General features: G+C 44.1%; 1 protein-coding gene across 2 annotated transcripts in view; it reads right to left on the reverse strand.

Annotated features, from left to right (window-relative positions):
* Positions 1–23,268, reverse strand: part of LOC138296042 (proton channel OTOP1-like) — a 166,323-nt gene that overhangs the window by 18,976 nt on the left and 124,079 nt on the right. The gene's annotated exons all lie outside the window — the stretch shown is intronic.

A 23,268-nucleotide genomic window follows, 5' to 3' on the forward strand; every position in this document is an offset into this window, starting at 1 on the left:
GTGACAGTCATTATCATGTGGCTTTCCTAAGGAAATAGCATTTCCTTTCAGAAAACAGATGGCTACCAGCTTTGTGAAAGTGATTTTGGATTTTGAAAATCAACGAAGAGTGGAACCCTATAACTTATTTGATCTGAGCAGGTCGTGGCCTAGAGTATGCAAATAACAGTAAATAAATATACTTTGTTCTGTATTGTTACTGACAGTACTGTCAGACCCCGTTTTAGTGGACCAAAGTACAGACAGAGAATACTGTCATAGGCAAGGATTATGCCCAGGTTCAGATCACTCAAACATTCTAACAAGTTAAGCTTGCAACGTAGTTCAATGCCTATAGAGGCTTTTGTACCAAAAAGCCTTAAGTGAGTGCCACAAACTTGCCCTTGCCCCTATGTGTCTCTCAGCTTGCAGGAGCAGCTAAGCTCCACAGTTACCTGTTGGTGATTGGCAGCTGTCTGGGCTCTGTGATAGGCACCATGGTGTTCCTGCCCTCACGAGGGGGACTCCTCCTTTGTGTATTGCCTTAGCGGCTCCTGTGAGCAGGATACTCTTCACTGGCTCTATGGGCAAACTTACACAGAGGTACCAGACCTTGCCAGACTTCATTAGCAGAGGCATCCTGAAGTAGGCTGCAGAACAGCCTGCAATTGCTGTGGTCTCCAGACCAAGATATCTTTGTGGTGTCTAGGGGCAGTTGCGGCCTTCAGGCCGGTTTGGGCTTCCTCTTGTGGTGATTTGATCTCCTCTTCCTTGTGGGTGGGTTCTGCATCAGTCAGACGGCCTAATGCAGCATGAAAGGTGACACAGAAGATGTCCACTGAAAGACTGGGGGATCCCTTAACTGTCTGAGTCACTCCTGGATCACTCGCTCTGGATCGTCAGCTATCTCTGGGTGCTCCTTACATCAGGAACCTGATAAGCCTCTAATCTTGGACAGTCTTGCCTCCTGCTGGGCCATGCATGCTCCTTCTCTTTTTGTAGCAACTTCTAGGCTCTTTAGACAAATCCTCAGCTCTTCCAGCTGCACAGTTTGACCTCAGATAATGTCCCCTTACCTCTGGGAGACTGGCTGTTAGATAGACACCAGTCTTGGTTACACAGCAGCTCTTTGAGTACTATGCCAAACACTTCCATCCATGGTCACGAAGATATTGGGGTTGAAACAAAGTGGGGTGGTTTAGATCCCACTTTTATAAGCATTTCCAAATAGGGGATGCAAGTCCACTGTTTTATGCTTTCAAACCGGTTCAGGATGGTTCCATTTCAAATACTTTCCTTAGGCTGCTTTCTAGAAATAGCCTTTGTGTAAAGTGATACTTCTCACAGGAGGTAGCACTTGGGCTGACTCCAAGCAGGAGTACACACAACCAGGGAGGGCTTGGCTGCCATGAGTCTTCCTGATGCAGTAAACAGAGACAGACAAAAGGGAAGGCCTGACCTAGAACTTCCTCATTTTCATCAGAAGCTAAAGTTCACACTCACTTCAACCATCTAGCAAATGGTAGCACTTGGGAAGCATTACATAGCATCCACATGTCAGCACAGGATACATTGAATTTCTAAAGGGAACTCTATCTCCATCCTCCCAACTTAACTGTTTGGGTCTCCACCATGCATCTAAAGGAATGCAGACCGTACCCTTCCAATGGCTGAGGAAGCTATCCACGCCCCCCATCTTGTGCAATGCTACAACCAAGGGCATCCAAAATGGGTCCCACTGGCCTCAGTTCTCAGACTCATACATGCAGACAGTCCTACTACCAGCCAAGAGCCATATGCTCACTCTACATGCACTTGACATGCATACAGGATGTCAGTACTGGGTTTTGTGTTTCATGTAACTTTACACAATAATCAACAAAAGACCATACTCTCCCTGGCACAGAGAATAAGGTCTGGGCACAGTACAAATCACAAAACATGGAGAACAACAACTATTGTATTATGTGATACACCAGGACAGTGACAGTAGTGCACTATCTACTGGTGCTACTGTGGGAGTGTCATAGTCTTATTTTCTTTTGAAAATATATTTATAAGGTAGCATGTATAGGGTAACCAACAATTACCCTTTGAGGTCTACACAAATCTTTGGACTCAGATAGGAGTGAGATGGTTAACAACAATTAAATCAAATCAATAAACATCACATTTCGTATTGGAGTCAGTAATTTTACACACCATGACCCATGTGGCCATGAATCACCACGCCAGTTTAGTAAATTTCAAACATTTATTGGCTTTTAGATTAACACTGCTAAGATCACGTAAACTAAACGAAAGACCAAATGATAAAAGTACATGAATAACACAGGCTGACTAAATCTTCTAAAGAATCTCAGTCTAGACAGAATATTTATCATTAAGCATTCAAGAACCACCATACAGAATAACAACAATAGCTAATGAATGAAAGAAACGGAGTGCATTTAGTTATCACAGATGAATTGTTTACAATCAATTTATGTAAAACAGTCAAATTTAGAATGTGACATCCTTAACTATTACTCTAATTTGATAAGCATGTTTGGGCTTCATGCAAAAAGAAAAGAAGACAAAAATTATTCTTTTCCCTGACCGTGAATTAATTTCCAAAAACAATTTGGAAACCATCTGACTATGGCACTAACTAAAAATAGCAGTTGGATTTCTAAAAGAGAAAACATAAAATTCTGCAAGAAAGACAAATGCACATTTTGGTTATACCTCTCCTAAATGGATCAGCAGGCAGTGATACCTTCATCAGTGGAGCATCTTCTGATCAACTTCATTGGGCAATGACAATATAGGAAACAGTCCAGTAAAGTTTGGCCTTAATGTATCTGAACTGTCAGTGGCAGAAAACTAAAGATACAGCCCATCATTACACTAGTAGAATAAATAAATCTGTCAACAGCTGAGAGCTTCTGTTATATTAAAGTCCTAGAAGGCAACTAGCTAAGTTTCTATAGGACAGTCTATGGTGGGGTTTAGGTCCGAGACAATTACAATTTCTCGTTGTTCTAGAAGTATCCTTTCTTTATATTCTGTATTCACTATTGGTTCATCATCTCCCACTGCCCGCACCAGTTTCCGTAGTAGAATACAAACATTGAATATTACACATAATCCTATTCAGAAAGTCAGTAAGCCATTGTTCTAGGGTGTACAGTATCTTGCAGGAAAATGGACAAAAGTTGCAATATAAGGACATAATATTTCTACAGTGAGCAAGTCCCACGGTATGCTTAGAACAACCTTTTCTGCAAAGTTAAAAATGTAAATATTGCTGCTTTATTTTTTTGAACACGGCCTTTTTAAAATTATTGCTAAAACGTGCAGCATAAAACATTTTAGGATATTAGTACATTTAATTATGAACCAACAAAATACATTTCATTAGGCAGTTATTTATTGTTAGACTTTTCATCCTTGGCGTGGTCTCCCTTAACTTTTTGCCTCTGTTCCCCAAGTTGTTGATGTGTGCTGGACTCTGATTTTGATGTTTCTGTAACTCTGGGCACTTTACCACTGCTAACAAGTGCTAAAGTGCTCCTTTACAAAATGTGCACGTAATTGGTCTATCCATGATTGGCATATTTGGTTTACTAGGAAGTCCCTACTAAAGTGCACTAGAGGTGTCAGGGCCTGTAAATCAAATGCTACTAGTGGGCCTGCCGCATTGGTTGTGCCACCCACATAAGTAGCCCTGAAATCATGTCTCAGACCTGTCACTGCAGTGTCTGTGTGTGAAGTTTTAAACTGTAAATTCGACTTGGCAAGGGTACCCACTTGCCAGGCCTAAACCTTCCCTTTTCTTACATGTAAGGCACCCCTAAGGTAGGCCCTAGGTAGCCCCAAGGGCAGGCTGCAGTGTATGGTTAAGGTCGGACATATAGTAATGTTTTATATGTCCTGACAGTGAAATATTGCTAAATTCGTTTTTCACTGTTGCAAGGCCTGTCCCTCTCATAGGTTAACATGGGGGCTACCATTAAATCTGATTAAAGTGTAGATTCCCTTTGGAAACAGGTGGACATGTGGAGTTTGGGGTCCCTGAGCTCACAATTAAAAAATACAGCTTTTAGTAAAGTTGATTTTAGGATTGTGTGTTTGAAAATGCCACTTTTAGAAAGTGGCCATTTTCTTGCTTATACCATTTATGTGACTCTCTGTTTGTGGATTCCCTGTCTGGGTCAGTTTGACAGTTGGGCTGGTTGCACCTCACACTAGACCGTGACACAAAGGGAGCTGGGGTATAGCCTGCATATCCTGATGAGCCATCTGGGCTAGGAGGGAGGGGAGGAGTGGTCACTCACACCTGAAAGGGCTGTGCCTGCCCTCACACATTGCAGTCTCCAACCCCCTGGTGAGTTTCTGGGGCCTGGCCTGGGCAAGGCAGGATTTCACATTCAAAAGAGACTTTACTTTGAAGTAGGCCTACTTCAAAGGAGAAATTGGGTATAAGAAGGGCACCCAAAACCACAGACTTTAGAAACACTTCTGGAAACAAGAGGAACCTCTGCCTGGAGAAGAGCTGAAGAGCTGAGGAAGAAGAGCTGCCCTGCCTGTGACTGTGCTTTGTGAAGCTATCCTGCAGTTTCCGCTTCTGCCAGAGTAAGAGGGCAAAGACTGGACTTTGTGTGCCTTCCATCTTGAGAAGAAGGGTTGATTTAGATCTTGATTTAGAGCTTTTCTCCTGTTGTTTGAAGTCTCAGGGACAGCAAAGTCTTCTCTCTGCCAGCACCTGGAGTCTCTGGAGAGACTCCCACTCTGCCCTGTGGTTCCCATCCAGTTCCTGGGACCCTGAAAGGAGAAGCTGGCAGCCTAAAGAAAAGGAAATCCCCGCTGTGCGGGGAAAAGATCGATGTGTCTCCGATCTGCGCTGAAGAAATGACGCGCCTCCAGCTCCACGGCTGAAAATCAAAGGCCACTGGAAAGGCGACCGAAGAATCGATGCACGGACAAGGAGAAACGACGCGCAGCATCGCTGATGGAGGCTGGGAGATCGCAATCCGTGCTGTGTGGTTTTCGTATCATCGTGCGGCTGGATTTCCGATGCAAGTACCCCTGGGTGTGTAAAAACAACAGAAGGTCTGCCTGAACCCAAGAGTGCTGACCAGATCTAGGCATCGCTCTCCTGTGGAGAGAAGAAACGACGCGCCCAACCTGGCAAAAGAAGAAACTACGCAAGGTCTCGCTGGTGAGTGGAATCAACGCATCGCAAGCCCTTTTTGACGCACACTCGCCCGTGTGGGGTTATTTTTGACTCACCCAAAGTACTTTTTCACACTAACAGTGTTAGTGTGTGTTTGAAACTACTTAAAGACTCTTTTTGATTTTTAATTGATAACTTGATAAGTGTATGGTGGATTTTTGTCGTTTTGGTCTTGTTTTGTTTAGATAAATATTTCCTATTTTTCTAAACCTGTGTTGTGTCATTTTGTAGTGTTTTCATTAAGTTACTGCGTGTGTTGGTACAAATACTTTATACCTAGAATTTTGAAGTTAAGCCTACTGCTCTGCCAATCTACCAAGGGGGTAAACAGGGGTTAGCTGAGGGTGATTCTCTTTTACCCTGACTAGAGTGAGGGTCCTTGCTTGAACAGGGGGTTACCTGACTGTCAACCAAAGACCCCATTTCTAACATTTATTATAATGTCGAACTAAATTATGTCTGCCACCAGAGTGGTCATGTTTTCCAAAACACACGTTTTTCCAAAACACTTGTGCAGTATTTCACATTTTAACCACAGGTTATTTCATTTTGTTTTAGTGTCACAATTTTATTAATAACATTTGCGCTCCGACACTACATTCCATCTCTCAAAACACAGGACAGGCCCAGGACCTCACATCGTGAGGGACAGGTCTACACCTGTGTGCTCCTGTTCGATTATCATGAAATCAGCACAAAAATAAAAGTCAGGAAACTAGTTTAACTTGGGGGTGGGCACTCAGGGCAAGAAAGCATGGTCATATACGAATCAGGGGACATTCCTATCCCAACAAGAAGAAGCATTTGTGGATTTAGAAACAGTAAAATAAAATGCATAAAAATAGTAAAGGACAGCCTTATTCTGCGATGTAACTGTGCATTCAAGTGAACAAATCACGACTTCATGAAGGAGTTGTGATAAAAAGTGTGGCCTAAGGACATATGTAGCATAATGTACTCATAGCGTAGTTATAAGCCTATTGCAAGACACTGAGGAGTTCCGTGACCAATTAGAAGCGTGAGGCTTCAGTCCTGGGTCCTTTGTAAGGCCGTGGAGGCTCAGAAGTGACTTGCAATATCGGTATTAATTACATTTAGGGAGTATTATATTGCTTATTTGTGAAATGCTTCGATTTGTGATTTCCTTCAGAAGTATTGATTGTGTTTGCTTCAGGTAAAGGTGCTGTTTATGTGTTCTGTAGACTTTTTTTTCCCATTCATGGGCACCACAATTTTGTTTGGCTTTATTAGTGCAAGGGAAACAGTTCTGCTTCTACGCCCCTGTCCCTTCAACGTTAGAATATAACATTTATCAGTGCAAAAACTGTGTAGATAAATATGTTGACTGTGTACAGCTACCTGTTTCCTTCATAAACCTGGGGTGAGGTGAGGCCACTCAAGCACTGTCTGTGTGAACTTATGTAGGAACTGTGGGGCATTTTTATGAGAAAATGGTGCATCGGTCCCAATGTGCCACTTCTCTTGTATCTCCCTTGCCCCACCTAACGACACCATGGTTGCGTCGTATTTTCAATACGGCGCACCATGGCAGTCATTCCCACAACAGCACCAGAATGTTTCACGCTGTTGAAGCGCTTTGCTGCACTGAAGCAAAGCACAGGCAGGCTCATTGATTTTAATGGGTGAGTCATTTTAATGCCTGACTTAAGCAGGCGTTAAAAATGACAGAAAATAAGGCGCAGTGAAGTCTAGTGAATTTCAATGTGCCATTTTTTTGGGCCTCCCTGTGTGGGAAGGCCCCTCTTGCATACATTATGACTGGAGCAAGCATAATGTGGCACAAGGGGTTAGAAAGTGGTGCAGTGCAAAAAATGATGACGCTATGGCGACACTAAGGTGGTGCAAGGGGCATGTAAATATTCCCCTGTATGTTTTACAGTGATAACTTTGATTTTAACCTTATTTAGTTGCATAAATTGAAGCAGCACAGGAGCCTATATATAATTTTAATTAAAAAAAACACTTCAACTAAGCCACTGCTCCCCATCCCCATTCAGTAATTCAGTATTAGCTCTCTTATGCCTGCTTGTATCTCTATCATTTATAGCACTGTAATGGTGAGATTAATGGATGCTGGAAATTCCCAAAACAGGAACACAAATGCCTCACAGAATGGATCGCTGTGTGGAGAGTTGCAGTGTATGACTGCTCAGCTCCCTACATCTAACTCCAGAAGCTAATAATTTGTAATGCCCTGCCCTCTAGTGGACAAAGAGTGTCTATTTTTGTTGTTAAATGCATACGGTTTTGTTTAGATCAGTGGTTCCCAATCTTTTGACATCTGTGGACCCTCCCTTTATTATGACTGGAACCCGGGGACCCCCATTGAATCATTATTGGAATCCAGGGACCCCCTACTGAGTCATTGCTGAAAGCTGGAGACCTAATCTGTTAATATTATTTGATTTTCTAAGCAGTCGTGGACCCCCTGAGGAGGCTTTGCGGACCCCCCGTGGTCCACGGACCACAGGTTGGGAACCACTGGTTTAGATGACTTGGGCAATGACTCATTTATTGCACCAACCAGGAAAACTTAGGCCCAAATCTGACATGAGCAACATGCTATGTATTTCCACAATTTATGTTGGTTTACTCATTATACTTCGTTTCGTCGTCTAAATCTCCACTAAATATGTACAAACCAGACTGCAGAGCCCTTTGGTGTACATCATATTGATTTGAATGTGTTCTGCTTGTGAATAAGAAATTGATGAAAGTTAAATGGGATTTTGCTAACCAGAAAGCATCACAACATGCTATTGGTAGTACACATGCCTAAGGAATACATTCACCTCTACTTCCTGAAAAATGCTGACGCTATGCAGTTGTGTTGAAATTCCAAATACAAATGCTGAAGACGCCAAAAACTCAACAGTGCTGAAACAGGCCTTTTCAGTTCACTTAGGACTGCACATTTGAATAATCTGATTAATCCTTTCCCTCCCATTTCTGGAACTGAGGTGTGGAAGTGCGCAGAACACACTCTATCACTAGGTGTATAGGATAACAGTCAGAATCAGTGTGCCTTACTGAGTTTAGGTATGCCAGGTGTGGCACTCCTTTCTTTTGTTTTTTATTTTAAGAATGGCATTCCCCAGGAACCAAGCCATGCTTATGGACTGCACGGATACCAATGTCTGTCCAGTTCCTAGGAAAGGAACCAGGAAAGACACTTTCGAATTTTCAAAGAGAACAGATACACTCATCAAGTATGTACATTGACAGAAATGTTAATTTTGGGTGGGCTAATGAAAGACAATAAGGGCCTCGTTAAGACCCTGGCGGCCTGCGGTACACCGGCGGTAACACCACCAACAGGCTGGCGGTGTACCGCCAGTGGATTATGACCATGGCACATTAGCCATGGCCATACTGCCGGCCCCTCCAACATACCGCCAGGCTTCCGCCTGGCAGTCATAATAACCAGGGCAGCGGTGCGTGCACCGCTGCCCTGGGGATTAGGAGTCCCCACCTGCCAGCCTGTCCATGGTGGTAAACACCGCCATGGAAAGGATGGCAGTAAGGGGGACTCAGGGTGCCTCTGGGGGCCCCTGCACTGCCCATGCACTTGGCATGGGCAGTGCAGGGGCCCCCAGGCACAGCCCCATTGCACATTTCACTGCCTGAATTTTGGGCAGTGAAATGCGCGACGGGTGCTGCTGCACCCACTGCACAGCAACATTGCCGCCGGCTCCATCATGAGCCGGCTGCAATGTTGATGTGACTTTTCTGTTGGGTCAGTGGACGGAAACACTGTTATAATAGGGAGCCACATATACCGCCAGCACTTCTAGTAAGACCACCGAAGTCGTAATGAGGGCCTGAGTGTTTTTAACGTTACCTGGAAGCAGAGAATTTGTGTGCTTAACTGAGCAACCGAATGTGTTCCGCAGGAATGGTGTGCATACGTCATATTTGATCCCATTGAGAAACTGAGGCCCTGATTTATTCTTTTTGACGCAAACCTGCCGGCTAGCGCCATTCCTGGATGCCAGCCGGGCGTCATATTTAAGCTATGATGCTAGCCGGCGGCAAGGCCCAGCTAGCATCAAAATTATTGACGCTAACCAGGTGGTGGTGTCATTGGGGAAACTGGAGGTTGTGAATGAAACCCCCATGGACATGACTCCTGTCTAAGTAAAGACAGAAGTCATGCCCCCCAGCCCAATAGGCTTGGGCATAGCCATTGGGCACAGTGCCATGTAGGGGGGCCCAAGTTAGGGAGCTAAGAGTCCATTAAGTGCCACTTTTTTAGGTTTCGCCTGCACGCTTGCATAATCTTTTGCTAGTAAAAAAAAATTACAACCTTGTAAGGCCAGAAGTGCAGGTGGATGGGCTTGGCATCCCACTTTCTTCTCCAGGTGTGGCCTCCCACCTCGTTTTGTGTATGCAGACAATATTTTGCAGCACAGAGCAAGAGTGAACTTGTTGTGGCAGAAACACAAAAAGAGACGGTAGACTATGAGATGGCACAGCAGTGCCAGGGTACAGGTTTGGGAGTGTGATGTAGAGAGAGATGCCTGAGTCCAAGAGTGGGACCAAGGGGTGTTAGATGCCTCTCCCTGGATCCATATAGTCAATTTTCATGCCTAAGACCTGTTGAAGGTAAGAAGTGCACAATGTTTAGCTGCATCCCTGTTTCATAGTTTTCCATCATTATTGTGCTCACCACAAGATATCGGATTTATAGTATTCAGGTACAGGGAAAGGTCTTTATGTTGCGTTTGTACCGGAGTCTTCAAAGAGTTTGTGGTCTCTAGTTGGACCCCAATTGTCTTTGATTACACACTGTGAATTTTTGCTGTGAGGCACAAAGTGGTGCACTGATCTGCCCATTTCACTTGCTGGTCCAAAAGCTACAGTAATGGTGATTTGCTGTTTTGTCTGCAGTGTAGCTATCATTAGCGCATAGCAGCAGGGCCCACAGCTGTTCAGTGCCCACTGCAACTAGTTATATCCGTCTCTTTTACAATTGGGGTAATTGATCCAATTCTCTTGTCTGACTTGACAGTGCAACTGGGCGCAATCTAGTCTGACAAATTATTGCAAATTTGCGTAGAGTGGAGTTTTGGGTCTGTGTGTCTCACCGCCTGCTGTTGACTGTTTGGTGTATCATTCTGCAATCTAGGAAATGTTTCTGGTGGATTGTACAAGTGACTATTTTCTATATGAAAAGTACATTGAGTTATCACACTTGGCCACTTTCAATTATTTATCTCTCATGCACCATCTGTTCAAAAAGGCACCCTTTGTTGTTTTTCACTGCACAATTACACATGCTTGTTCTGAATGGTCTATGGGCCTGTAGCTGACTTGATACGCTAACAAATTTTGTAGTTGTGCAGATGTCACACTCCCCTATGAAACTCAGTGTGCTACTTATTTGCACACTGTATATCTTCTTTTTAGGTCGAGCATAGCAGCTCACAGGTGCTGCTTTTCCAACGTGTTGGTATGTATCTGGTAACCACACCCACCGCACACACATCAGTATCACTTGTTTGTGGGCTTGCCTTTCAAAAATCCTTTCTTTTTATTGGTAACTGTTTGAAGTTTGTCCCTCCTTAGGGCGATTTTGTTACCGCCTTGGCCATTGATCCTGTTACATGGATAATTGCACTTTTGCCGATAACTTTGACTGCGAGCAAACTTCTTTTTCCTTTTGTGTGTCTCCTTCACGCTCACGACGGTGCTTTGAATTTGCTTCCTTCTGGCAATTGTACTTTTTATTTTCAGTTTGTGCGGCAAGAAAAGTCCAGTTAGTAATTTTCATCGCAAATAGCTCTAACTCGAGCAAACGCGAGACCCATTGCATTGCAAATGCTTGTTTCTTTCTGCATGCCATCTTTTGTCTTCTCAGGTCAGCATTCTTCTCATCTCTTTTGTCATCTCACACCTTCTGTCTTCTGCCGTCTTCTCTCTTCTTCCCTCTTCTTCTGTCTTCTTTCGTCTTCTCTCTTCTTCCCTCTTCTCTCTTCTGTCTTCCCTCTTCTTCCCTTTTCTGTCTTCTTCCCTTTTCAGTCTTCTTCCATCTTCTGTCTTCTCACACCTTCCGTCTTCTTCTGTCTTTTGTCTTCATCCGTCTTCGGTCTTCTGACGTGTTCCATCTTCTTTCGTGTTCTGTCTTCTGCCGTCTTCTGTCTTCTTCCTTCTTACACACATGCCAATAGGTAATGCCTTTGTCATTTTTTCTATATAACTGGCTTACAAATATTAGAAAAATGTGATTGTAATGTTAGCTTTGAATTCAATAAAACAAACATTATTATAGCATTTCTCTAATATTTGTAAGCCAGTCACATAGAAAAATAGACAAAGGCTAAACCTATTGGCTTTGCCAATGTTTGTTTTTACCAGGCATGCATGTGCTTTATCCATTGAGCTACTCAACCGTGCTTCACAATTTGCTTTCGCCCAACACTTTATTAAGCGTTGGACAATGTTACACCATTCTTCAGCCATCAGCTCTCTTCCACTAAAAGTGACGTCATTAGGGCGTCTTTGGAACAAGATAATGCAACATTTCTCGGGCCCGCTTTCCATTCTTCATGACTTACGCTCATCCAGTTAATTCATAATACTGACGCCTTACCTATGTGAAAATGTCAATAAGCCATTGTTTATTTCCGCCACATACGATGCCTGGCCTCTTGGCGTGGGGTGGGGAGGGATAATATGTGTGTGTGTGTCGTGCGCCACATGCTGATACGTGACTCACCACTGGTTGAGGAGGCACAAAGAATACGTAAACAAGTGGCCGGCGTGCATGTGACATTTCACCGCCTTGGTACATGCAGTACGTGCAGGGTGGTGTTTCAGGGTTTACCTTAAAGTCACATAATACCATAGTTTTATTGCTTTAAAACCTAAACTTCCGATGACCACGTGAGCTCCGGTGAATCAACCTTCGTTCCATCCGCTGGATTAATTAAATCCACGCCCAAGTCTTTAGGGGTGTAAAGAATGCTTAATATCAGGGTGAGTCAGTGCTTGTGAATTTGGCAGATGTTACCGAGCATTGTTTGTGTTGTATGAGTATTAGTTTAACATGATAGATTAGATAGAGATCAATCGCTAGTATGTGTGTGTTTATAGCGCTCTGCTCGCATAAAGCTCGATTAGCGCTTTATGACATAACAGGCGTATTTGGAGAGTGCGAGATCAACTCTGCAGAGTCGCTTGGGGCTACTAAGAAACAAAGGTGCATATTTACAAGAAAGTGTCCATCTATTCATGCACCACTCTTCTTGCGTGCCTCTAACGGTACATGGCGTACAATACCACAATAGCATCAACATTTTTTGGCGCTAGTGTGTCGATTTGCTGCACTAGTGCCAAAAATGTTGACAGTAGGCCAGCAAAGCAGAGGGAGGCACATAGGAGATTGCGGGTGCATAATTTTAACCCCTGTACTGAGCAGGCGTTAAAAATGATGGCAAAAGTGGCGCAGTGAAATCTAATACATTTCACTGCACCATTTTTTTGGGGCCTCCCTGCGTGAGAACGCCCTCCTTGCAAACATTATGCCTGGCGCAGGCATGATGTGTCACAAGGGTTTAAAAAGTGGCACAATGCATGCATTGCGCCACTTTGTATATATGGCGTGGGGCTATTGCCTCCTTAATGCCACATTAGTGTAAAAAAAAAATGATGCTAGTGTGGTGCAAGAAGGCGCATGTGGCTTGTACATATACCCCAAAGGGTCACATTTCCAAATTAACCGGCACAGCATGACGCTGCGCCAACATTTTCAGCGCCGCCCTGCGTCAGTTCTGAAAAGCAAGGACGAGCCGTATTAAAAAATACAGGCACCCCTGTGTTTCTCTAGCACTGGTTCTAAATTTAGCTGCCAGTGCAAAAGTGCAAGGGTGGCTGCGTTGAAGGGAATGATTGTTTATGTGCAGGAAGGCAGGAATCTACAATGGCGATTTGGCATAGAAGTAGCAAATCATCATTATTGAATGATTGTTTATGTGCAGGAAGTGACACCTTCCTGCATATAAACAATCAGACATAGCGTTTTGCTCTTTCGATGTGTGCTGCAGAATGCAGCCCACATGGAAAAAGCAAAACCAAGGAGAAATAAAAGTATTTCTCCATGTTGTGCCAGGCTAATGCCAGCCCTAGGGGTGGCGTTAGTTTTTGGCGCTGCCTCAAATTTACGATTCCTTTTAAATCTGGGGTGGCGTCAAAAGCGATGGGTGTTGCAGTGGAATGCCCACAGAAACACCCATTGCATGCCCCTCTGCTGCATAAAACTGCAAAGGATGGGCACATATTTACAAGGCAGCGTTAAGCCACATTATGTGGCTTAGTGCCACCTTATAAATATGGCACAGCGCACAGCACTATTGGAGCATCACAAAAGGTGACACTCTGGTGGCACAGGGGGTTTGTACATATTTTATCAATAACTTAAAACAAGTACATCAAATACTAAGGTGGAGTTTACAACAATTAATTTATGCACACAACTCACCATTTGCTAGGTACATCACTTACAGCAACATACTAAAATGTAACTTATATAGAGCGACACAAACTGCATCTAACTCTCCAAGCATTCATCAAGTATCAAGGTAGAGCATAAACCAACCAATCTCTAGTATCATTTTTGAGGATTCATGTGGTAAACCTCATTTGTCTTGGTGCAAATGCTCGGCAGATTGGTAGCAGCCAAGACCTCCTGATCTGTATAAAATAGGGACAGAAAAATAAGAAATGCACTTCAGTTTCTTCCATATCTAGGCAAAGTGGACATAATGGGGAAATATTTGATCCATTCCAACCACTACAGAAGCAATTTAGCGGCAGAATGCTGTATCTGAATTGAAGATACAAGGATTTCGTTTGGCTGGTTCAATAATACTCATAAAATCCTCATAATGCAAATTGCCTTTAGAAGCCAGAAACCTATTTGTCAAATTCCCCATGCTGCCCTTATGCAGCCATGAATTACGTGTATAGCCCCAATACCTTTCTTTGAGGAGTAACATGACATTTTTATTAATACTATATGGATTAATCTACAAATCACCCAAATCCAGGGTAGTTAACCAAACTTCCACATGCTTCAGCCAGGGGATGCTACCTCTATGATTAAACTCCAAGAATTCAGACAATGACTCTTGCGTGTGGTGTTTTGTTAAATCATACACGCAACCAGTATGCCAATGGCAGGAATGCTGCAACATGAGTAATGTTACATAGAACAAGGTCCAAACCAAGGGGGTTAGGCGTGTGTTCTGGAGTAAGCCAATACCTGATCTCATTAAACCATTCTCAGCTTTTTCCAGACCTCTCAGGTTGGGTATTCCCCATACGTCTGCACCATAGAGTTTCAGCATTAACCCTTTTAGCCCAGTTTATTTCAATGATGGGACTGAAAGGTCTAAACCTGCACGTTTTCATTCTCCATAATAAGGCAAAGCTAGTTTGCTGAACAGAAAACTGACTTTTGGTAAGCTGCAAAGTGCATGCGAATTAGTTGGCAAGCCTTACCCATAGATAGACAAATTCTTTGACTTGCTCTAAGTGGATTCCATCCAACTTTATCTTGCTGTTAAAGGATTTATGAGGATTAAATGCAATAACCTTAGTTTTATTAATGTTTATGGGGAAGTGCGTTTTTGGCCTGGAGGAAGTGCCGCCCGGTATCCATAGGGCAGGAGCCCTTTAAATTTCATTTTGCGCTCCCGCTGCCGCGGAAGCGCGTTTTTGGCATGGAGGAGGTGCCGCCCGGTCCAAAGGGCAGGAGCCCTTTAAATTTCATTTCGCGCTCCCGCCGCCGCAGGAAGCGCCTTTTTGGCCTGGAGGAGGTGCTGTCCGGTATCCAAAGGGCAGGAGCCCTTTGAATTTCATTTCAGGCAGGAGCCGTTTAAATTTCATTTCGCGCTCCCGCTGCTGCCTGGAGGAGGTGCCACCCGGTATCCAAAGGGCAGGAGCCCTTTAAATTTAATTACGCGCTCCCGCCGCCGCGGGAAGTGCGTTTTTGGCCTGGAGGAGGTGCTGCCCGGTATCCAAAGGGCAGGAGCCCTTTAAATTTCATTTTCGCACTCCCGCCACCGCGGGACACGCGTTTTTGGCCTGGAGGAGGTGCCGCCCTGTATCCAAAGGGCAGGAGCCCTTTAAATTTCATTTTTGCACTCCCGCCGCCGCGGGATGTGCGCTTTGGCCTGGAGGAGGTGCCGCCCGGTATCCAAAGGGCAGGAGCCCTTTAAATTTCATTTTCGCACTCCCGCCGCCGCAGGACGCGTGCGGGCGGCGCCCGGGCCAAGGGTGGGCCCGTTTTGCGTCCGTCAGCGCCTGACGGAGGCTGGGCTGGGCCACCCCCCTGACGCCCCACTTCCGAAGGGCTGTAAGGAGAGGATATTTTCCTGCTGCTGAGCCGGTTCTGTGGACAGAGGATAATGCTGACTTTTTGCAAGGTAAGGGCAGAAATCCGGCCCCCCTTGCCCACTGGTCCCTGTTCTCTGGGGCGGGGACAGCCCCTTTAAGACTCTTTCCGCGCACGCTTCCGGGGGTTGTACTTCTTGGACTCTGTTGACTTGTTGCGAGGTAGGGGCAGGAACCAGGCCCCCCTTGCCTGGTCCTTGTTGTCTGGGGCGGGGACAGCCCCATCAAGACTTTTCTGCAGCGTCTATTGGTGTCCGGGCCGGGCCTTTCCCCTTCCTTCTTGCTCTTGGGGGTTCCTCTGTTTGCTTGCCATCTGCAGCTGGGGTTTGTGGAGTGTATAAACCATCATATGGTGTTCGGTTCCTAACAGTAGCAAGGGGGTCTCGTTTGTTTCCATATAGTTTGGGTTTCACCTTAAGGCTTTTAGACTTTAGCAAGAAAGATGGGTCGCCGGCGGGGGGTGGGGCGAAGAGAAGCCTGGATCCAACAAAACCCTATATGGCATCTTACAAAAGGCCGTCGGGGCTCTAGAGAAAGAAATAGAGCTGGTGCAGTGCCGTTTAGCAGTTCCACCTTCCCCAGCTATTTTTGTAGCCCATGACAACCTCTCTATACAGTCCACCTCGCACTTATGATCTCTACCCATAGTGTCCCCCCGTTCCCCTTCCCCTGTAGGTACTTTCCTGAAGTCTCAGGGTGAAGTGTCAAATGACCCTATTCCACCTGCACTGCTGATTTCGCCGACTAGGTGCCCTCCAAAGAGTGAGCTCCCCACTACCATCGCTCCCAATCCCAAGGGCAAAAGGAAACGTAGGGAGCCTGCCATTTTAAATAAACGTACCAGGATTCTGAGTCCCCTCCATCCAACTCAGCTCCCTATTAAGGTCTCGGATCTACCCTCTTCACTTCTTACCAGCGACCAACAGACAAATGAGTCTTTTAGGGTTATCATAAGAGAAGAGATCTCCGAATTGCTTCTTCCAATTGTAACCCGCCTTCAAGCAATAGAGGAGAAACTTGAAGTTTTTATTAAGACCCAGAAGCCTGTCCCCTCTACTACTACAGACACCCAACCTCCCTCGCACCATTCTTTCCCCACTTTCGAGCAGGTTAGCGTTAATAGACGACCTGCCCCAACGAGCAGGAGCCTTTCTTCTATGAACCAACCAACCAGTTTTGCCAGAGTATCAAATACCCCAAACCACTAATCTATCTAACACATATCTACAGAACAGTTTTTGCTTACATCAATAAAGCTGGTAGGCCTATAGTTAGTGGGGTCAGATTTGCCTCCCTTTTTATCTACTAGAACCACCTCTGCTCCTATCCATGAGTCCGGAATCTGTGCTCCTTCCAAAATGGAGTTAAAACATTGGTTAACAATAGTGCTACAGAGATGAAGATCACTTGGGAATTTAGGTAAACCCGGCACCTTTTCACTCTGTGAAGTAAAGAGGTCTCTGTTTGTGTCCCCAAGGCTAAAAGCATATAATTCTGGTTCCCACAGGCTCTGCTGTGCATCCTGACCTAATGTCCCTACTGTCCCCTTAATCTTAGGACTTTGATCAGCGTATAAAAAACTAAAGTGACTTTCCCACAACTGAGGTTGTATATGTGATCTTCTTCAATGACCTGACTCCTAGTACCTTTTGCCACAAGATGCCAGAACAATTTTCCATCCCTAATTTTAGCCGCTTGGAGTAATTCTCTCCATTGAATTTCCTCCCAATTGCTTCTAGCCAGACTTTGAGCTTTTACACAAACACTTCCTTTTATAACGCACCACAGTGCTGCACACATATTTCAGTGGTTCCATCAATTCACTTCTAGCAACCTTAGAAGAATCATTGTACTATTCGCTTTTATGTAAACATTTAACATAGCCTTAAATTACTTTGTAAAAACAGGGCTTGGTGTTTCCCAATACATTACAATAAATGGTTACAATATGCTGTATATAACCCCATAGCCCCGTAACTGAATAGGAACATTTTCCACATTCTCATAGATACTAGCCATGGTATCTTTGCTGCTCTCAGTCATAGGCTATTTAATCATCCTTCTGTTATTAGTTGTAATTAGAGGATATGTTGTTACTGATGATGGGGTAACTCCAGAGTCAGATTGCATATAATCCAAATCCAGAACTACAGCCAAATCATTATGATCACAATCTAATTTTTCAAAAATTACCATGTAGCACATATATCTCCAAGATGGTAAATCTAATAAAATGTAATCAATTTGTGAATGGCAATTAACCCTCTTAAATATGTGTTAAGCTGCTTAACTGATTTGAACGCCTGTAAGAGGTGCACAAACCCATGTTTAAGTGTTACTAGGGCAATCTGAAAAGCAACTTTAGTTTGTCTGGCCAGGCTAGCAACACCCAACCCAGGGGTCCCCCATTCCCTATCTTCCTCCCTTGAGTCCATAGCTAGCAATTCTGAAGCTTCATAAGTGGTGTTAAAATCTTCTGCCACCAAGAGAAGGTCATGGTTCTTAAATCTATCCAAGTCATCTAAAACCATTATCGTGGTTGATTCCTGATGCTGTGAGGTGAATCTATTATAAACGTTAATCACAAGCACTGAATTAGCCTCTGTGAATCAAATAATTCAACTGCCAGGATATCATCTAGTCTTTTCATGGTGCAGTGTATGTTAACCCATACAATAAGGCCCTGTGTTGGCCGCACCTTTGGAGAGGGGATTGCTTCAATACTAATCTTAGTAAACCCCACCCTATGCACAGGTCAAACAACCATGTCTCTTGAAAGATACACACATCAAAACCATTCACAACATTTCCCCAGCACTCAAAATGTAACTTAGACTTAATGCTTGCCAGGTTCCAAGAAAGAACTCTTCATTTCTTGGCAGCTAGAGGCAAAGGCAAGTGGGGTTGGCAGGACATCTCTGATGAACCCCCAATTCACTCTTTAATATTTGCTTGTACCTCTCCTAAGCCCGATTTATATTAGCGGTATTAGCTTTATTAATCTGAAAATCCTCCGTCCCAACCAGTTGTTCACCCTGATAGTATGTTACTTTGATATCATTTGCACCTGCAATAGAAGACATGTTATGATGGCATCAATCCAAGTCATGCAGAGTAGGTAAGGGCTCAAAGAGATTGTAAGTGGGAACCATAGAGTTTAAAGCGCTCCCAGATTGCAGTGATTTATATCAAGAGGACCGATCTGCCTGGGTTCAAGACCTGGGCCTAAAAAAGCACTAAGAAGAAATTCTACAAAAGCAGGAGACTTGCAACTTATAATCACACAATCACCCAATACCTCTTTTTGCCCAGGGCCAATCCATGGGGTCCTCCTAACCATTGTTATCTCTGTCTAGAGGCTCGTACAGCTCCCCCCTCTGGGAAGTCAACCAGTTTATAGATTTATTTTTAAGTCTATAAAAACCTTCATCTGCACCTGGGGACAAAACTGGAACACTTTTTAAGATCAAAACATATGGTGTGCACTCAGGAGGAAGTTGGGGAAAATATAGCCCCTTTGTTAGGTGGTGGAACTTCTTTTACCTCTGACCTCCCTGGGTCATTAGGAACAAGAGCTAGCTTGGTAAAAGCAGTACAGTTTTCAGGATCAGTAATTGGCCTAGCAGAGTTGCCTGGCAACTTGGGGTATTTCTTGGTAGAAGAGATGCCACTACTTGCGTGCGTTTTTCTCATGTACTGGTAGAGCCACTGCTTAGCACACTGTTTACTTGCTTTATATTACGTAATTTGCGCAGAGGAGCTGATTCATGTACCTCAGTTTTAGCATCAGCATCAACATCAACAATATTAGTTAGCTAGTTCGCAATACTCATCAGCCTCAGTCAAGTTTAGCCTCTATCTTCCCTAAACGTGAGGCAATCAACTCAAACTGTTCCATCAAAAAGAACTTAAAGTGCTCATCAAAAGACTTAGGGATTTTATTTGTGGAATCTCACTCTTGTATGTCTGTGCCTATCTGCCAAACCTGTTGTGTCCCAAGATAGGATGAGCATAGTATCTTAGGTTTCACGCCCAAATGGGTCTTTTTCCTTTTCCCAGTTTGGATGTTCTTTTTTACTTTCGTTAGAACACACAGCATTATTTCCACCTTTTTCAACAACTAATGAAGCAGTGGTACTGGTTGAATTATGACAGCCAGTGTGATGAAAAGTTTGCTCCACTAGTGCGGGAGCTTTACATCCACTCGAGTCTATGTGTGTTATATTTCCCAGCCCAGTTCCAGTCTCTTCAGTGGGTGGGTTGAGGCTGGTAGGAGGTGTTGAAGATGAGGGTAATGACAGTCTATGCTCTGCCCACTGAATTTCAATAACATCAATTATTAATTCAATAATATCAAGTGTGGCCTCCTGCCTCCCCCCATTGCATTTGCATGGGCTTCACACTTAACCATGGTCCGAATTTCTTCAGGGCCTTCGGAGGATCCTCCACTGGACAAAGGAGGGATGGTCCAACCTATTCTAGTCACTGACAGGCACAAACGGGTTGTGGGGTCAGATTTATGTGCCGGATGGCGCAAAGCAAAATGGCAAGCAGTTCCTGCTGCAGTGCAACCTGGGCCCTGAAGTCTTCTTGGCCCCCACTCTGAGGTCAAGTGCATCCTGCGCAGTGGTGTTGTTGGCTCAGATTTATGTGTCAAATGGCACAACGCAAAATGGCAAGCAGCTCCTGCCATGGTGCAACCTGGGCCATGAAGTCCTCCTGGCCCCCACGCTGCGGTCAAATGAGTATCATTGAGTTGGGAGTCAATAAACATCTGTTATCAGTAACACTAAATTGCAGTGATGCAAGAGCTAGACATCTAAACATGTTGTGTTATATATTCATTCCTTTATGGATGGGGTAATTGGTTCTATATTACTGGTCACCACTTGGCAAGCTACCACACCTTCTAAAAGTCCACCACACAACCTAAAATATCACCGCCCCTTCGAACGATTTTGTTTTGTCCTAATATGACTATGATTCACAGCAATAAAAATAACCTTTATAACCAACTATATCAATGAAAGGATCATAGATTCAAAATTACATTTAGCCTAACTTTTTTAGCTATGAGTAGACCTACGATATGACACAAGTGACATTTTATTCTTGCAGATCTAAGACTATGGCATAAGTTGAGAAAATAAAGTTGATCACTTTAGTGCTTGATTTTCTAATTAAATCTAATATACATATATCCCTGTGACGGTTACTACGATGACTATTGATGGCCACGCAGTCACGGTTGGTGGGATTATAATTATTTATTTGTTCTGCGACAAGGAGATGAACACCGTAGTGTAAAATTAACTAATGTTCTTTCTTTCTTTTTCTTCTTTTAGGTTCATGACTCTGTCTTTGGATGGAGTGGTGTGGAGGTGTGCTGGTCCCAGGTCACGTCGTGCGCCGTATACCTAGTAAAGCCACGCTCCTCCAGGACTGTGGTATGGTCTTTTGGCGTTGTCCTCCTTTCTGGCTGACTCCCAGTCCCCTCCAACGCCATGCAATAGGTTTCCTCCTCTGGTTCTTCTGCTTTCTTCTTCATTTCCTCCTCCTCCTGGATGGGTCTATGTCCCTTTTTGGGTCCTCCTTCGACCCCAGTTGTTTTCCACCGATGTACACTCTTCCCTCCTCCTCTTTATCTGTATTACGGCCCTCTGCTCGCTCTATGGCGTCCTCCTGCTCTTTTCCTCCTTGCCGCTCTCCTTGGCGGTCTCCTCGGCTTTCTTCTCCTCTGTCTGTCAGCCCCTCCTCCTTCAACCAGACGTCATCACTACCGGACCTGTCACCGCTCATCAAAGTGCCCCCAGGGCACTTTCTGGCTACGGCATCTAGGGCTGTAACGGCAACCTGATCGGCCGACCGCAACCCCGTAACGGTGCCCCGTTACAATGCCATTGGATAACTTTTGTAGTCCACATTTACTTTATTTTATTGTCCAATCAGGCGCTTATTTAGCCATTAAAATGTACATTCTAATTTGCCACAAACACAGGGCCTTATTTACAAGCCTTGTGGACCAGCATAACGTCAATTTTAGTGACTGTCCCATGGGGCACCCTGCAAGGCCTTATCTACAAGGCCACGTACAGTCACCCTGCATGGCTTTTCATGGCCTTTTAGAGATGGACTGAGGCAACGCAGTGTAATTCTGTTTGTTGCCTCACCCTGCGATAGGGAGGCATGCCATGGGCATTACGGTGGGTGTTCCAACGTAACACTCATGGCATTTGACACATTCCCAAATTTACGAGATTTCATAAACCTGGAAATGGGTCAAAACCCTGCACCTCCCTAGCAGAGGCATAAGGGAGGCGCAATGAGGAGGAATATCTTTATTTCTCCACGTTTTTCCTTTTTCTATGTGTACTACATTCTGCATCATGGTGCAAGGGCATCTGCATTGGCACATGGCAGCCCATTGTGCGCCAGCGCAGGGGAGGAGGACAGGAATGTGCAATATCTCATAGATACTGCACATTCCTACCCTTTTCTTTTGATGCAGAGCAGCACCACAAGAATTCTTGTTGCCCTGCTATCCGCCAAAACCTTGTAAATGAGGCCTACAGTGTTTTGTCACAGGAAATAATGTGCAGGCGTCAAAGGTCTTTAGTGGTCAGTAAATATTTTGGGCCCTGATTCAGATCTTGACTGACAGGGTTTCTGGTAATTACTTGGGGCCTCATCCCAGTCCATTGTTATGTTGCACACCATGCGGCCTCAATTTAGACCCAGCCATATGCAAATTAGTCTTGACCCTGCTCCAATGGGAACAGGCCAGCCCAAACTGCCAGGCCAGGTCCTGAATAACAAAATAATGATATCCTACATTCAAATCAGTGATCAGAGTTCCAATATTATATTTGGTACATATTGACCCATTGGGAGGGCATTCAGGTGTGAAGGTGTTAATGATGAGAGAGAGTGGTGGAAGAAAAGGTCTGTAGAATCAAAGAGCAATGTTACTAAATAAGTGTATAATCAAATAGCGTTAGAAGGTGGCTAATTACTGTGATGCACATAGAGAAATCAAAAGTGTCATAGAAAGTTAACAATCAGGATGGGGTGAGCCGTAAAAACACAAAAGACAATATTTGATTTCACACTGGTTACTGCTATTGATTTAAGTCACAATTGCTCAACAAACTTTTTGAAAAATCCAGTTACTGAATTTAGTTTGTGGAATATATGTTTGTATCTCTACTGCAATCCCTTGAAGGGAGTTCCTGTTGTATACGATGCATAGAGGATTAGTTTATTAATGGCTAATGGTTTCTGAAAGTACATTTGTTTAACCAGTAGAATTTGTTTTGGTGTACCTCCTGGAATTACAAAATCCATAGCCCATAAAACCATTTGCTACACCTGCCTCCAAATAAACTATTTTTAACTATTCTACTCCAATTTCCACAAGGAAGAGTATGTTTAGGGAAGATTCATAAAATGTGTAAAAAAGTTGAACAGAGATACCAAAATAACCCTCAGTGAAGCACGTCTATTATACAGCGTGTGAGTGGCGTGTATGTTTTGTGCTTGTGTGTGAGTTTGTGTGAGCAGTTGTGTGAATTGTGTGTGTGGTGAGTGTCCAAGTGTTTACTAGTGCGTGCTAGTTCTGATCTACATTGTTGCAATGAAATGTCAACTTTTCAAAA

This window comes from Pleurodeles waltl, chromosome 1_2, assembly GCF_031143425.1.
Source record: "Pleurodeles waltl isolate 20211129_DDA chromosome 1_2, aPleWal1.hap1.20221129, whole genome shotgun sequence".
Taxonomy (NCBI): domain Eukaryota; kingdom Metazoa; phylum Chordata; class Amphibia; order Caudata; family Salamandridae; genus Pleurodeles; species Pleurodeles waltl.